We start from the raw sequence: 16429 nt of genomic DNA on the forward strand, positions 1-16429 counted from the left end.
GCTCCTTGGAAACCCTGTGGGGCAGTTCTACTCTGTCCTATAGGGTCACTATGAGTCGGAATCGACTCAACGACAACAGGTTTGGGACAGATCGTAAGAGAACATAGAATTGAAACGTGGGCAACTTCCACTTGAAATGATCCACTTCTAGTCCTTTTTTACACCAAGGAGGGTGCCTTTAACACTGCTCTATCGTGTCTCCCTTTTTACCAAAACGAAAGCAGACCTCGGATGTAGAGCCTTAAGCAACAATAAAAAAAAATTCAATAACTGCTTTGTATATTTTATATTTACGTTTATGGTTATATTTTATTTATAACTTGATACTTGTTTTTTGTTTATGACAGTTATAGAGTTTCCTTCTGAAACATGTTTATTGTAGTAAAAAGAGAGTAGATATCAAATGGAATATTAAATAATGGTATAAATGGTTCAGGGACACAGCACACATTGCGAGAAGGATCCACGTTGGCGAGAACACTGGAGGTGAGTCCTGGGTGTGACGCAAAGCCCAGGGTGACTTTAGGAAAGGGAGCGTGTCAGTCCAGGGCTGGGCACGAAGGGATGGTGAATTGAGATCAGAATAATAAGAAGATGACTTCCTAAAGGCGCTGTTAACAAAGGTGTGGCCTGAGCCTTCAGCGACTCCACAGAGAGTGTGACAACCTGGGTCTAGCGAAGGTCCTAGGCCCGAAGGGAGTTGGGGAGGCAGTTATTCCAGAATCCACAAGGGGAGTGTCGTGGAGAGGAAGTGGGACCTTCGCTGAGGGAGACAACCGGCCTGTGATGACCTTCCAGAAAAGCACTGTCGGAATAAATATCCTGACCTCGTTCTCCTCCCTTACTCTAATCTCTGTCAGCCCCCACACCTCCCTCTCCTTCAAATGGCCAAACCCAAGCCACAGCCAGAAGACTAGCGAGACCACTGATGTGCCCGTGTAGCCAGAATGCCGGGCACAGAGGAAAGTGCAGACGGTGGGGACAAAGAAAGGCGTCTGGCCAGGGAGTGATCTGGTGTACAGTTTATCAGAGCAAGTGCGGTATCCTGACGGGAGATTAGGAAAGAGGCTGCAGCAACACCCCGGGCCCCGGCGTCTGAGCCCCTGAAATACAGCATGGACAGTGGGCATGGACCGGAGCTGGACCTATTTCAGAGCAGGGTTGAGAACTTGACAACAAACGTGATTAAGGAACATCTCACAACATGAATCAGTCTCAGCAAGACCCCGAACGGCCCTCGCCGAGCAGTGGCGCTACAGAGCTCTAGCACCCCAGGGCCTGGGAAGCAGCATGCCGTGGTGCCGAGCATTTGGGAAATGGGCATAGTTTCTTCCCTCAGAAATGGCTTCCCAGTCCTGCTGGTAAATCTTAGACACTGTGATTTATTAAGATCTTGTTTTGATTTCATAATATGATTTTACAGAACATTTACTGAATAAATACAGCATAACCCAGACACAAGCTGCTGTGCCAGTTATAGATCTGCCATCAATTTGGGTGACTAACAGCTCTAAAGAGGCTGCCGGGAGCCAAGCAGAGAGGGGCTGGATTCTGGAGGCTTCTGTTCCAAGACACTTAAATAAAAGAGTGGTTCCTTTCACCTGGCTTCAACTCAGCCCTGTGGGGGGACAGTTGGGGGTGATGAGGCTAGAAGGACCAGCATCACCCCTACACCCCACACAGCCAGGCGTCGACAATGACGGGTCCCACAGCCACAGAACAAACACCCCGAATGCAGGCTTCATGGTAACTCAAGCACAGAACATGCTGGGTTCTGTGAATGCAAACTTTTAACTGTCAGGCACACGTGCACGGCAAATAAAGACCTCAGCTCCCACCGCAACCTCGGCCATTGGGATGGGAGTATGTCAGATATCACAGGAGCCTGGCTGGCCAGCTACTCAGCTGGTGGGGACAGCCACTCACTCCCAGTCGGGGAAGCTTGCTGCAGGAAGCCAGGAACAGAGATGCATTTCTGCCCCGGCGAGTCTGGATTCTCTATCCACCCCCGAAGGCATCTTGCCCTGGAACTCTGGGTGCTTAACGACAGGAGACTTCACCTCCCACCTCCCCCACAGACGGGGGTCACAGGGCCAGCAGGGAGCTTGGTGGTGACTCCAGATGTGTGCCATGCAGTTGCGTCCGTCTCAGGGGACTCCCAGCCCCGTACTGCAATGACTGCCACTTTGCAGGGGACCTGCTTCAGACCTCCCTGGGAGGATTGCCACCAATACAAGGTGTCGACATCAATTCAAAGGAGGAGTTACCGGTACGATTTGACGGTTTTAAAATGTGTGCCCTCTCCATCACTCACAGGAGACCCACCTCGTCTCAAGAGGTCAAATCCTACATGGGGGGCTGCATTCAGTGTGCCCCCACCCGCAGACGGTCCAGTGCCGACACCGCAGAGAGCAGAGAGTCCCTGAGCTACCTGGGGTCAGGTCACCAGAACGCTATATCCTGAACCCCCAGTTCTTTTAGAAGACCTAACCGAGCCTGGAGTCAGGTGAGATCTCAAAATGCTCAGAGGATACTTTGGCTGTGGATTCAAACACAAGCTGGAGCAGTGTATGGGAAGGGTAGTTCGTTAGGGCTCCCAACACCTATGTTCTAGCCCCTGGTCTATTCTCAGCTGCCAACTCTTTCCCCCTTAGCCTCTGCTCCCTGCACACACCCTGGATCAGGACAGGCATAACCTTTGCTCTCACAGAGCACCTGGCTTCCCTCTTCCCAGATGGTGTTTCCTTGAGAACGGGAGCTGTGGATTATCCTTCTCTTTATCCCCAGTGCCTAGCAGGGTGCCCTGAACCTAACAGGTGCCGAGCAGCCAGACTGGGCCATACAGTGGCAGGGTTAGGAGCCGGGTGGTTAAATAAAAACAAATAACAACAAGGAGCAGAAGACACCCTGTTTCCGTGGGAAACAGTGCTTAGATAACTCAGAGCTTAAACTCCCTGTTCCTCATCAGTGTCCTGCTATGAGAATTGCAATAAACGCCTTTGGAGCGTATTACATAGAACAGGTGTGTTCTCCGCTGTAATGGGAGCCTCTCGGTTTTCCGTGCCTATAGCCACTGGTTAAGAGTTCAGGCTGCTAACCAAGCAGTTCGAATCCACCAGCTGTTCCTTGGAAACCCTATGGGGCAGTTCTGCTTTGTGCTATACAGTAGCTGTGAGTCAGAATCAACCCAACAGCGTGGGTGTATTCGTAGTCTACCACCCATCTGTCAGTTCGTTGTACTGTGGTGGCTTGTGTGTTATAATGCTGGAAGCTGTGCCACCAGTATTTCAAAAACCAGCAGGGTCTCCCATGGTAAACAAGCTTCAGTGGAGCTTCCAGACGAAGACAGACTAGGAAGAAAAGCCTGGTGATCTGCTTCTGAAAATTAGCCAATGAAATCCTTATGGATGACAACAGAACACTGTCCTGCTCTCCTGCTTTGGACACGTCATCAGGAGGGATCAGTTGCTGGAGGAGGACATCATGTTTGGTGAAGGAGAAGGCCAGTGAGGACAAAGAAGACCCTTGGTGAGCCAGACTGGCACAATAGCTGCCACAGTGGATTTAACCATGACAGTAATTGTGAGGATGACAGGACCAGGAACATTTTCTTCTGCTGTGCATCAGGCTGCCATGAGTCAGAGTTGACTCAACTACAGCTAACTAGCTAACTATACTGCACTATACTAGTAGTAGCTTTGCTAATATCTACCTTGTTAACATCTCAAGATGTGTAGTGCTGGCTAAGGGCTGGGAGATATTAAAAAAAAAAAAAAAAAAAAACCGTTGCCCCCAAGTCTGTTCTGACTCATAGCGACCCTGTAGGACAGAGAAGAACTGCCCCATAGAGTTTCCAAGGAGCGGCTGGTGGATTCGAACTGCTCGGTTAGCAGCCAAGCTCTTAATGACTATGCCATCGGGCTATGGGAGATACAAAGTGCACCTTTAAAACATTTCTGATTTACCTGGATCTCGCAGGTATAAAGTCTTCCATACCTCTGAGGGCTTCCCATCTGTCTCTCAGGTCCTTTTGGATCTTAATGATAAAAAAGGGGGTGCTTTTTCTAGTATATACTACATTTCTGCAGGACCAGACCAGCCTGCCGGTATAACCTGGGCCACATTGACAGCAATGGCAGACGCCTGGTTCATGTCACCACGTGCCTGTACAGTCCAACTCCTTGAAATTCTCTGTAATATTCCTAGGGGTTCCTACAAGGTGTCAATTCTGAGTACACAATTCTTCTCTTGCCTGGTGCTTTAGTCTCCCACTAGAGATCACTGTGGAGCCCTGTTGGCAAAGTGGTTAAGAGCTTGGCTGCTAACCAAAAGGTCAGCAGTTCAAATCCACTAGCAGCTCATTGGAAACCCTATGGGGCAGTTCTACTCTGTCTTACAGGGTTGCTATGAGTTGGAATAGACTCGACAGCAACAGGTTTGGTTTGGTTTGGTTAGGGGGTCACTACAGTGGCACGAGGTACCTTGGTCTCCTTCCCAACTATACCACCGGGATGCTGGATCCCTGGTGCAGCCCAGGCTCTGGGGTGGTTCCTGGCCAAGTGGGTGAGTTTGTTCTCTCTGTGTTCCTCTCTGTTAGTTGGACTCCATAGCAGGACTGTATGTGCCCCCAGATCTCACATCACCTCAGTGACACGGGTATCTTGGTGTTGATCTGTATCCCGTGTTCTCTTCCTAGGACCCAAATGTGCTTCCCAGGAGCTGGATTCCATTCTATGCTCATAACTATTTCTCACTTGCATTGATACACACTTTGCAGTTGAGTCGAGCTGGTTGTGTACAATCTCTTCTTCTTTTAGGACTGCTCCCTTACATAGGATTTCAAACTCATTTTATGGACATGCCTATAGGTGACTGAATCCCAGAAGTGGGCATAGCAGAGGTTCGGTTTAGGATCTTTACTACAGCATTAAATGGTACACCCACCTACAATCCCTCCACATGCATAGTGACAATACATTGTGGCACATTTCCTCTGATATCACAGAAACCTTCTCTGTCCAGCAGATCCAAAATAGAATTTTTCTGAGTATGTGGTGAGTCTTACAGAAATAGTATAAGACAAGTTTGCTTACTCCCATCTTTTTTTCATAAATGAACAGGAGCCCCGGTGTCAGTGTCCTGCTGCATGATAAGCAACATGTACTCCATGTATTAAGTATGATGTGAGCCATGTCCCTGGAGGGTGTAGCATGGATAGTAGGCTTGCTCCTTTTAGGGAAACATAAAATGCTTAAATTCCAAATCTCTCTGTCTTCTCCTGAAATCTGATCTAGACTATAGTTTAGGTTCTATCTGCCCATCAAAATAGCATCAGAGAAATTTGTAAGGATAGACAGCTTTAAAACACCTCTCTACCCAGAGTACTAACAACTTTGATCTCATTAGGCAATATCTGAGCTGCACTCCAAAAAGAGCTGTGAGTTGTGAGACTAATTCAATTAGAACAAAGAGACTGCATAAAAGGAAGAGGAAAAAGAAGAAAGCAGATGAACCAAGCGCAGTAATGCTGAGCAGCCTGGCTCTCTCATCCATCTATGAAATACTTGATGGCTCATTTATCTGAGAGGATGTGTTGACGAAGAATTTCCCTGGGACAGAGTAGCAGGGGCAGGGGTCTGGGGACCACGGTTTCAGGGGACATCTAGGTCAATTGGCATAACAAAGTTCATTAAGAAAATGTTCTGCATCCCACTTTGGTGACTGGCATCTGGGGTCTTAAAAGCTAGCGATCGGCCATCTAAGATGCATCAGTTGGTCCCAACCTACCTGGAGCAAAGGAGAATGAACAACACCAAAGACACAAGGAACATATTAGCCCAAGAGACAAAAGGACCACATAAACTAGAGACTCCATCAGCCTGAGATCAGAAGAACTAGATGGTGCCCGGCTACCAGCAAAGACCTCCCTGACAGGGAATACAACAGAGAGTCCCTGACAGAGCAGGAGAAAAGTGAAGTGCAGAACTCAAATTCTAGTAAAAAGACCAGACTTAATGGTCTGACCGAGACTGGAGGGACCCTGGAAGACATGCTCCCTGACTCTGTTAGCCCAAAACTAAAACCATTCCCGAAGCCAACTCTTCAGACAAAGATTAGACTGGACTATAAGACATAAAATGATACTTGTGTAGAGTGTGCTTCTCAGCTCAAGTAGATGCATGAATCTAAATGGGCAGCTCCAGTCTGGAGGTGAGATGAGAAGGCAGAAAGGGACAGGAGCTAGTTGAACAGACACGGGGAATCCAGGGTGGAAAGGAGGAGTGTGCTATCACATACGGGGAGAGCAACTAGGGTCACATAGCAGTGTATGTATAAATTTTTGTATGAGAAACTAACTTGATCTGTAAACTTTCATTTAAAGCACAATTAAAAAAAAAAAAAAGAATTTCCCTGGGTAGCAGTGTGGAGGATGCTATGTTGGAGTTCTTATCTTAGATCTGTGGAGGATGTGACAAGAAGAGAAAATTAGTGCTGCATTAGTGAAGGGATCCTGTCCCATTAGGCCCAGGTTTTTGTCTGAATCTATCGTGGGGAAAGATCAGTTACAAGAAAAGTAGATGGAAGGAGAAACCCAAAATAATGAGCCACAGAATTAAATCACAGTGTGCACAGAGATGCTGATCTGGAGGGAAATCCCTGCAATGGGGTTCCATCTTGTAGCTTGTTGTTTGCAGTTGAGTCAACTAGTCAGCTACAACCCATAGTGACCTGATGTAGAACAGAAGGAAACATTGCCTGGCCCAGTGCTGTCTTCCGATTGTCGGGATGTTTGAGTCCAGTGTTTGCCTATGTGTCGATCTGTCTCATTGAGGGTCTCCCTTGTTTTCACTGACTTTACCAAATATGCTGTCCTTTCCTAGTGATTGGTTTCTCCTGATGATGTGTCCAAAGTAAGCAAGACGAAGTCTTGCCATCCTCACTTCTAAAAACCATCCTGGTTGTATTTCTTCTAAGACTGATTTGTTCACTCTTCTGGAAGTCTATAGTATATTCAATATTCTTTGCCAATGCCAGTTTGAATGCATCAATTTTTCTTCTGTCTCCCTTTTTCAGTGTCCAGCTTTCATATGCATATGAGGTGATTGAAAAGACCATGGCTTGGGTCAGGCATACCTTAGTCATCGAAGTGACATCTTTGCTTTTTAAAATTTTAAAGAGATCTTTTGCAGCAGAGTTGTCCAATTCACTATATTGTTCAGTTTCTTGACTACTGCTTTCCATGGGCATTGATTGTGGAGCCAAGTAGAATGAAATCACTGACAAATTCAATTTCTTTTTTGTCTATCATGGTGTTGGTTATTGGTCCAGTTGTTAGGATTTTCATTTTTTTCACTTCCAGGTGTGACCTTCACCAGTAATTGTTTCAAGTCATCTGCTTTTTTAGCCATGGATTTCCCATGTGTAAGAAATAGATTTTCCGCACAATCAGATTCTAAGATGGTAACAACATCAGTGTCTTACACATAGTGAACGGGTGTATGTGAGAGTACTTAAGTCCGAAGAGCTGTCTGATAAGTGTCTAGCCTTCTTGAATTTCCTTAGGTGATCCTTTCATTAATAAAACCATAGTCTGAACTAACTCAGCCATGCATTTAGGTGATTTTTATAGAAATGAGTTATTCATTTGATTTCATTAATTTGCCTGTATGTGTGTATGTATATAAAACCAAAAAAAAAAAAGTTGCCATTGAGTCTATTCTGACTCACAGAGACCACATGTATATTTATGCACACATATATATTGTTGTTGTTAGGTGCCGTCAAGTTGGTTTCTACTCATAGTGACCCTATGAACTACAGAACGAACCACTGCCAAGTCCTGCACCTTCCTCACAATCGTTGTTATGTTTGAGCCCATTGTTGCAGCCACTGTGTCAATCTATCTCGTTGAGGGTCTTCCTCTTCTTTGCTGACTCTCTACTTTACAAGATGTCCTTCTCCAGGGACGGATTCCTCCTGATAACATGTCCAAAATATGTGAGATGTAGTCTCATCATTCTTGCTTTTAAGGAGCACTCAGGTTGTACTTCTTCCAAGACAGATTCGTTCGTTCTTTTGGCAGTCCATGGTGTGTTCAATATTCTTCACCAACACCACAATTCAAAGGTATCAGTTCTTCCTCATCCCTCCTTATTCACTGTCCAGCTTTCACGTGCATATGAGGTGATTGAAAACGCAAAAGTGACATCTTTGTTTTTAACACTCTGAAGAGATTTTTTGCAGCAGATTTGCCCAATTCACTGTGTTGTTTGATTTCTTGACTGCTGCTTAAATGGATATTGATTGTGCATCTAAGTAAAATAAAATCCTCAACAACTTCAATCTTTTCTCTATTTATCATGATGCTGCTTATTGGTCCAGTTGTGAAGATTTTTGTTTTCTTTATGTTGAGGTGAATTCATACTGAAGGCTATGGTCTTTGATTTCATCAGTAAGTGCTTCAAGTCCTCTTCACTTTCAGCAAGCAAGGTTGTGTTGTCTGCATAACGCAGGTTGTTAATGAGTCTTCCTCCAATCCTGATGTCCCGTTCTTCTTCATATAGTCCAACTTTTCAGATTATTTGCTCAGCATACAGAGTGAATAGGCATGGTGAAAGGATACAACCCTGACACACACCTTTCCTGACTTTAAACCATGCAGTATCCTCTTGTTCTGTTCGAACGACTGCCTCTTGATCTATTAACAGGTTCCTCATGAGCATGATTAAGTGTTCTGGAATTCCCATAATTTGTTATGATCCACACAGTTGAATGCCTTTGCACAGTCGATAAAACACAGGCAAACATCTTTCTGGTATTCTCTGCTTTCAGCCAGGAGCCATCTGACATCAGCAATGATATCCCTGGTTCCATGTCCTCTTCTGAATACAGCCTGTATTTCTGGCAGTTCCCTGTGGATATACTGCTGCAATTGCTTTTGAATGATCTTCAGCAAAATTTTACTTGAGTGTGATATTAATGATATTGTTCATTAATTGAATCGTCTTTCTTGGGAATAAGCATAAATATGGATCTCTTCCAGTCAGTTGGCCAGGTAGCTGTCTTCCAAATTTCTTGGCTTAGATGAGTGAGTACCTCCAGTACTGCATCCCTTTGTTGAAACATCTCAGTTGGTATTCCATCAATTCCTGAAGGCTTGTTTTTCGCCAATGCCTTCAGTGCAGCTTGGACTTCTTCCTTCAGTACCATCAGTTCCTGATCATATGCTACCTCCTTAAATGGTTGAATATCAACCAATTCTTTTTGATACAGTGGCTCTGTGTATTCCTTCCATCTTCCTTTGATGCTTCCTGCATCGTTTAATATTTTCCCCATAGAATCCCTCAATATTGCAAGTTGAAGCTTGTTTTTTTTTCTTCAGTTCTTTCAACTTGAGAATGCTGAGCATGTTCTTCTCTTTTGGTTTTCTACCTCCAGGTCTTTGCACATGTCATTATAATACTTTACTTTGTCTTCTTGAACCACCCTTTGAAATCTTCTGTTTAGCTCTTTCACTTCATTATTTCTTCTGTTTGCTTTAGCTACTCTACATTCAAGAGAAAGTTTCAGAGGCTTCTGACATCCATTTTGGCCTTTTCTTTCTTCTGTCTTTTTAATGACCTCTTGCTTTCTTCACGTATGATGTCCTTTATGTCATTCTACAACTGGTCTGGTCTTCAGTCATTAGCATTCAACGCATCAAATCTATTCTTGAGCTGGTTTCTAAATTCAGGTAGGATATACTCAACGTCGTACTTTGGCTCTCATGGACTTGTTCTAATTTTCTTCAGTTTCAACTTGAAATTGCATATGAGCAATTGATGTTCTGTTCCACAGCTGGCCCCTGGGCTTGTTCTGACTGATGATATTCAGTTTTTCCATCGTCTCTTTCCACAGATGTAGTTGATTTGATTCCTGTGTATTCCGTCTGGCGAGACCCACCTGTATAGTCGCTGTTTATATTGTTGAAAAAAGGTATTTGCAGTGAAGAAGTTGTTGGTCTTGCAAAATTCTATCATGCGATCTCCAGCATCGTTTCTATCACCAAGGCCATATTTTTCAACTACCAGTCCTTCTTTGTTTCCAACTTTCGCATTCCAATCACCAGTAACTATTCCATTTCATTTTTTATTTCCAATTTTCCTAGATTCAAACTTTGTACATTCCATGTTCCGACTATTAATGGATGTTTGAAACTGTTTCTTCTCATTTTGAGTCATGCCACTTCAACAAACAAAGGTCCCGAAAGCTCGACTCCATCCACATCATTAATGTCAACTCTGTTTTGAGGAGGCTATTTCCCAGTCATCTTTTGAGTGGCTTCCAACCTGAAGGGCTCATCTTCTAGCACTATATTAGGGAATATTCCGCTGCTATTCATAAGGTTTTCACTGGCTAATTCTTTTCAGAAGTAGACTGCCGAATCCTTCTTCTTAGTCTGTCTTTGTCTGGAAGCTCAGCTGAAACCTGTCCACCATGGGTGACCCCGCTGGTATTTGAATACTGGTGGCATAGCTCTCAGCGTCATACTAACACACTAGCCCCCATAGTATGACAAACTGACAGACGTGTGGGGCACATATGTATATGTCAAAATCAAAATGATGTTGATTATTATTATCTGTAAATACAAATTTCTCTTTAATACCATTCTTTCAATTTATTATCATTAATATAACTATTATGCTATCTCACCTCTTTACTCTTCCAGATAAACTTAAGAATTATTTTGTAAAATTTCCCTAACTCTTATTGATATCATAATTAGAATGATATTAAATATGTAAATTAATCTGGGGAGGTTCACATTCTTCATTCAGCTTCCCACTTAGGAAAGTGGTTGTGTTTGAGAGTCTCCACTTATCCCTCCAGATTCATTTTCTACCCTTTCCCATCCTGCTATGTGCCCAGGAGGCTTGTAGCACGTACAGATGAAACCACATGATTCGAAGCTTCATTGTGATTGGGTAATAATGACAGCTCTGACTGGAGCACATTAGAAGGTTCAAAAAGTAAATCAGCACAGAGGTTTAGCCTTGTAGTCATATTGATACATGTAAACTGAGCTTATGAAAAATATTTTTGTTGTTATAACTAACTACAGGGATGATTTATAAAAAATAATAAATTTTTGCTGAAACACTGCACAAAAATTTTATAGTCAGTCATTTTGTTGCCACCCCAACAGTGTCACCCATTGTGGTCCACACTCTCCACACCCCTGTAGTGACACCCACTGCTTGGATTCCCTCCTGCCACCACTCCCTCCCCGGCTGGCCACAGGCTCTGGGGAATTGTCCGCCCATGGCTCAGCTAGTCCTCTGATGCCAGCCCATCTGTTCCAAGCTGCATTTCCAAAGTGAGGCTGATGCAACTTATGTTACTAATATTTTATTGTATCTACCCCAAGATTCACTTTGCGTCTATACATTTCTCACCTTTTTCATATTTGCTTTCATTGACAAAATGGCTAATAATACGTATCCAAAATTGAGACAATGTAGTTCTCATTTGCATATTATGTAATAAGAGAAAGTTAGTGCTGGGAAGGACTTTAGAGATGGTTGATCCCAATTCCTTCATTTTATGGAGGAGAAAAGAAACCCTGAGAGATTACATGGATTTTGGGAATTCACCCAGCTGGTTAATGCTACAACAGGAATGAGAGCTCAAAAGGTAAGCCTTTTTAATTGGTTTCTTAAAAAGCGGTAAATGGTAAAATTCAGTTCACAATGTGAAGTGAATAGCAGGTTCATTCGTGTTGGGATTAACTTTGTTAGACAATGCTTCCTCCTTTTTCAATATTATTTTCTTATTTCAGGTTTAAGCCTTGACTTACAAAGAAAATGGCAGAAACATCACCAGAGCAGCCTTCAAGACACCTTGTTGTCCACTAGGACACTCACAGTGACTCCGTCCTGGCCAGTTTTGAAGATCATAGGAAGAAAGGCTTTCTCTGAGACATCACTTTAATCATGGAGAATGTGTATTTCCAGGACCACAAAGTCTTACTTGCTGCCAGTAGTGAATACTTCTCAATGATGTTTGCTGAAGAGGGGGAGATCAGCCAGTCCTTTCATATGCTGGAAAGCATGGTTGCTGACATGTTTAGCATCCTGCTGGAATTCATCTACACAGGTTATCTTCATGCCAGTGAGAGAACTACAGAACAAATCCTGGTGACTGCTCAGTTCTTAGAAGTCTATGACCTGGTAAAGGCTTAGACAGACTTTCAAAATAACCATAGCACCCAGAACCAGTAACTTTGAACACTGCTGGTGCTCTGGTGGTTGTTATTTCTAATAAGAAAAATGATCCACCCAAGTGGAAATGGAGGAGAGCAAGAAAACTCAACAGTTTGCAGAAGGGGAAATAAGGACTAGCTGCAGAGGAAGAAATACAGCTAAGAGTGCACAATTCCATTCAAAATAGACAAAATTTCATGACTAAAAAAGGAGACAGTAGTGAAATGGACGAATCTCAGCCCACTTGCAAGACAGGTGGAATGGAAGAAATGCCAGCTGAGAAAGACGAGAACTGTGATTCCAAGACCCAGGATGGGCAGGACAACCTGTCAGGATAGCAAGCAGAGGATTCGGAGATCTGTCAAACTTGAAGATTACGAACTCATTGGGGATGAAGATGACCAGGGTTCTGCTAAAAGGATCCATGGAAGCACTGGAAGGAGAAAATGCCCTGGTCCCGAGGCCCACCGTGAAGACTGGCAAAGTCTTTGTGTACGATCACTTTTTAGCAGTCCACCAGAGGAGACACACTGGTCATCACACTTCTGCAGCTTACTGGAAAATGTTTTAGAATTTGGTGTAGTAGTGATAATAATGTTGTTGTTGTTAGCTGCCATTGAGTCCACTCCAACTCACAGCCACTGTATGTACAACAGAACGAAACCATGCTTGGTCCTCTATCTCTCACAATTGCCAGCATGCTTGAATCCATCATTTCCTTCTCACCGAGGATCTTCCATGTCCTCACTGGCCCTCTACTTCACCAAACATGACATCCTCCTCTAGCAATTAATCCTTCCTGGTGATGTGTCCAAATCAAGCGAGTTGGACAATGTTCTGCTGTGATCCATAAAGTTTTCATTGGCTCATTTTTGGAAGTAGATCACCAGACCTTTCTTCCTTGTCTGTCTTATCTGGAAACTCCACTGAAACTGTTCACTATGGGTATTTGAAACTGTGCACTATGGGTATAGTTTCCAGCACAGCAGTGTGCAAGCTACCATAGTATGATAAACTGACAGGTGGTGGATGATAAAACCCATTGCCATCGAGTTGATTCCAACTCATAGTGAGTCGATTCCAATTCGTAGGACAGAGTAGAACCACCCCATAGGGTTTCCAAGGAGAGACTGGTGGACTTGAACTGCTGATCTTTTGGTAAGCAGCCTGAGCTCTTAACTACTGAGCCAGCAGGGCTCCGGATGATAATAATAGCTGTCATGTGTTGTGCACCTTCTGTGTGGCACATTTTGCACTAAAGCCTTTATACATGTTACTGTATTTAATTCTCACAGCATCCTATGAGGTAGGTAATATCCCCACTGAACATATGAAGAGACCAAGTCCTAGAAAGCTTAAGTAACTTGCCCATGGTCACACATTCAGTGACAGAGCTGGAATTTGAACCCAGTTAGCCTGATTCCAGATCCTTGTTCTCATTTGGAGCTGTTGTTGGTTCAAGGCCATCTAAGTTATGTCTCCAGCTGAACTTTTCAGCCTTAACTTACAAGTATCAAGCTCTAGCCAAAATTATTCTGGTTTCTGATTCTTGACTATGCCTTGTTCTTGACCACAAGTATGCTTTTGCTCAGGTTGTTTCTTTTGTCTGGACAGCTTTCTCACACAACTATCCACCCATAAATGCCTTCTACTTTTTGGTCCTTCTAGCTCAGTGCTTTGAAAAGCAAAGATGTCAATTTGAGGACTAAAGTGTGCCTGACCCAAGCCATGATATTTTCAATCACTTCATATGCATGCGAAAACTAGACAGTGAATAAGAAAGAACAAACAAGAATTGATGCCTTCGAATTATGGTGCTGGTGAAGAATGTTGACTATACCATGGACTGCCAGAAGAACGAACAAATCTGTCTTGGAAGAAGTACAACGAGAATGCTCCTTAGAAGGGAGAACGGCAAGATTTGTCTCACATACTTTGGACATATTATTAGGAGGGATCAGTCCCTGGAGAAGGACATCATACTTGGTAAAGTAGAGGGTCAGGACTCGGGCAGACATGGCTGTGGCAGCATGCTTGTCCGTTTTCCCATTCTTGCCTATTCTGTGATATTCTTTGGACTCGGGCAGACATGGCTCTGGCAGTATGCTTGTCTGCTTCCCACTTTTGTGTTTTTGAGTATATGCCAAATAAAACTTTCTTTTTACTTTACTAAACTTTGTGATGTTTTTCCCCTACAACAGTTAATGGTGCTGTGAGCAGGATCTGAAGCTACGAATCCAGTCAACTTCGAAAAGACCTGGACTGCAGAGCAGAAGCCAGCAAAGAAAGGTCCTATCTTCCGGACCCACGTGTTCCCACTCCATGTCCCTTCGACATTGATGGGATGAGTCCTCTCAGAAAACAAACATTTGCTTATTCTTTGTTGTTCTCTTTCTCATGTTTTCTTAAGTTTCGTTTAGCATATTTATTGGAAAAACCAGTTAATTGATTAAGGAGAATCTTTCTTAGATTTTTGCTTCATCGTTTGGTTAAGAGAGACATTTAGTAACTCTTTAGGTGAACTACAGTTTAGGTCTGGATTCGGGCGTTTGAAGAGGTAATTCTATTTTCAAAGAGCTGTGAGTCACTATAAGCTGCAAAATTCAGACCTTTTTGTGGCTCAGAGAAAACCTGGAAAACAGTGCTCTGTTATGGAAAATTCTCAGGGAGGGGTGGCAGCTCCTGACCTGTATTTTGATATTTAAGGGAGAAGTGGTAGTTCTGTACCTGTTTTTTCCATTGAATTGAGCGACCTTACCAAAAATTGCTATATACACTTTTAGAAACTAGCATCCCCCCATATCCTTGTTCTGTGTGGTATTATCTGGTGAGTTTATGTGGTCCTTCTGTCTCCTTTTGTTCTAAGAGCTTGCTTCTGGTCTAGACCATTGTGTCTAAGTTTGTCTTGTATTAGATTACTGGCTATGGCTAAGAATTGCTGTATTTTGTAAGGCTAGTCATAGAACCTCAGTTCTTTCTTTGTCCAGAAAAAACTGCATCTTGTGTCTGTCTTGTGATTTAGATTTTTAATAGCTACTTGGAGAAACTTTGATATAAATTGGTCTATTTGAAAAGTATGCTAAGATCTTTATGTTTCATACTATGTTAATCTTAAAAGTGAAGCCTTTTTAAGTAACTTACGCTACATATTCTATGAAATGTGTTTTATTTAAGGAAAAAGGATAGTTTTGTCTTAAAGTAAAAGTAGCAGTTCCAGAACAGTTAAAAAGAAAGAAATCAGCTATCTTTTCTTTCAAAATGCCTCCATCAGTTTAAACATGTAAATGTCTTCCAAGAGTCCAGAGAGTGAGGGCGGGCCTCCCCACCTCTCAGTCTCCAAGGTCCTGTAGCTCCAGGGACGCTTTTGAAAGACCCTTCCTTTCCAGCTAGGTGGAGACTCTTTTACGACAAAAGATAAGAAAAATTGCTGCTTTGCTATAGTTATCAGAAATTGGATAGATCCTAATCATAAAACTGTAAACAAGTTCTCCCTATTATAGTGGAACTTTAAGAAGTCAAAAAAAAAATAGAAATCACAACGAGACACACCTGAAGTGGCCTGGAAAAATGTTTCCAGCTGTAGCCAAACACTTAAGGTTATATCCATATCAATGCATTGGTCAACTGAGCAGAGACTTTGTGGTTTCCAAAGCCAGTTGATAAAATCTTTAAGGGCTAAAATTAGACTGGGGAAAATATGAGAAGTGGTAAATGTTTAATGAACTCTTAGAATGTTTAAATAGACTTTCCTTTCAACAACAGTTACGTTTTACGATATATAGGCTTAAAATAATTTTAAGTAACTTAGTGATGTTAAATTGAGTTAATAGATATTTGTCATAATTTAAGCTTATATACTTTGGCTTTTTATGCCACAAGAAAAAGGATAGACAGGTAAATATGTTTAAGTCAGTGAATAAGTGTTGATTTTTGCCATTTAAAGGGATACACTGTAAGAGATACACCACAAAGGCAACCTTTAAGAGGTTTATTGAAGAAGAAATTTATTTGATATGGTCAAGTTTCATCTGTGTGACTGAAGTTTAATGGTTTAATTTATGAGATTTTTAGGAGTTTTAATGTTAAGTAGCATATAAAACGAAGAATTGGGTTTCTCGCAGTTAAAATAACAAAATTTTCTTTAATTTCTGAGTTAAAGGGTTAATTTATTCTTTGTGTAATCT

At 42.7% G+C, this 16429-nt stretch overlaps 1 pseudogene; it reads left to right on the forward strand.

Annotated features, from left to right (window-relative positions):
* The first annotated feature begins 11846 nt into the window (after positions 1-11846).
* Positions 11847-16429, forward strand: part of LOC101344355 (zinc finger and BTB domain-containing protein 24-like) — a 17757-nt pseudogene continuing 13174 nt past the window's right edge.

Source organism: Trichechus manatus, unplaced genomic scaffold (genome assembly GCF_000243295.1).
Source record: "Trichechus manatus latirostris isolate Lorelei unplaced genomic scaffold, TriManLat1.0 scaffold00014, whole genome shotgun sequence".
NCBI lineage: Eukaryota > Metazoa > Chordata > Mammalia > Sirenia > Trichechidae > Trichechus > Trichechus manatus.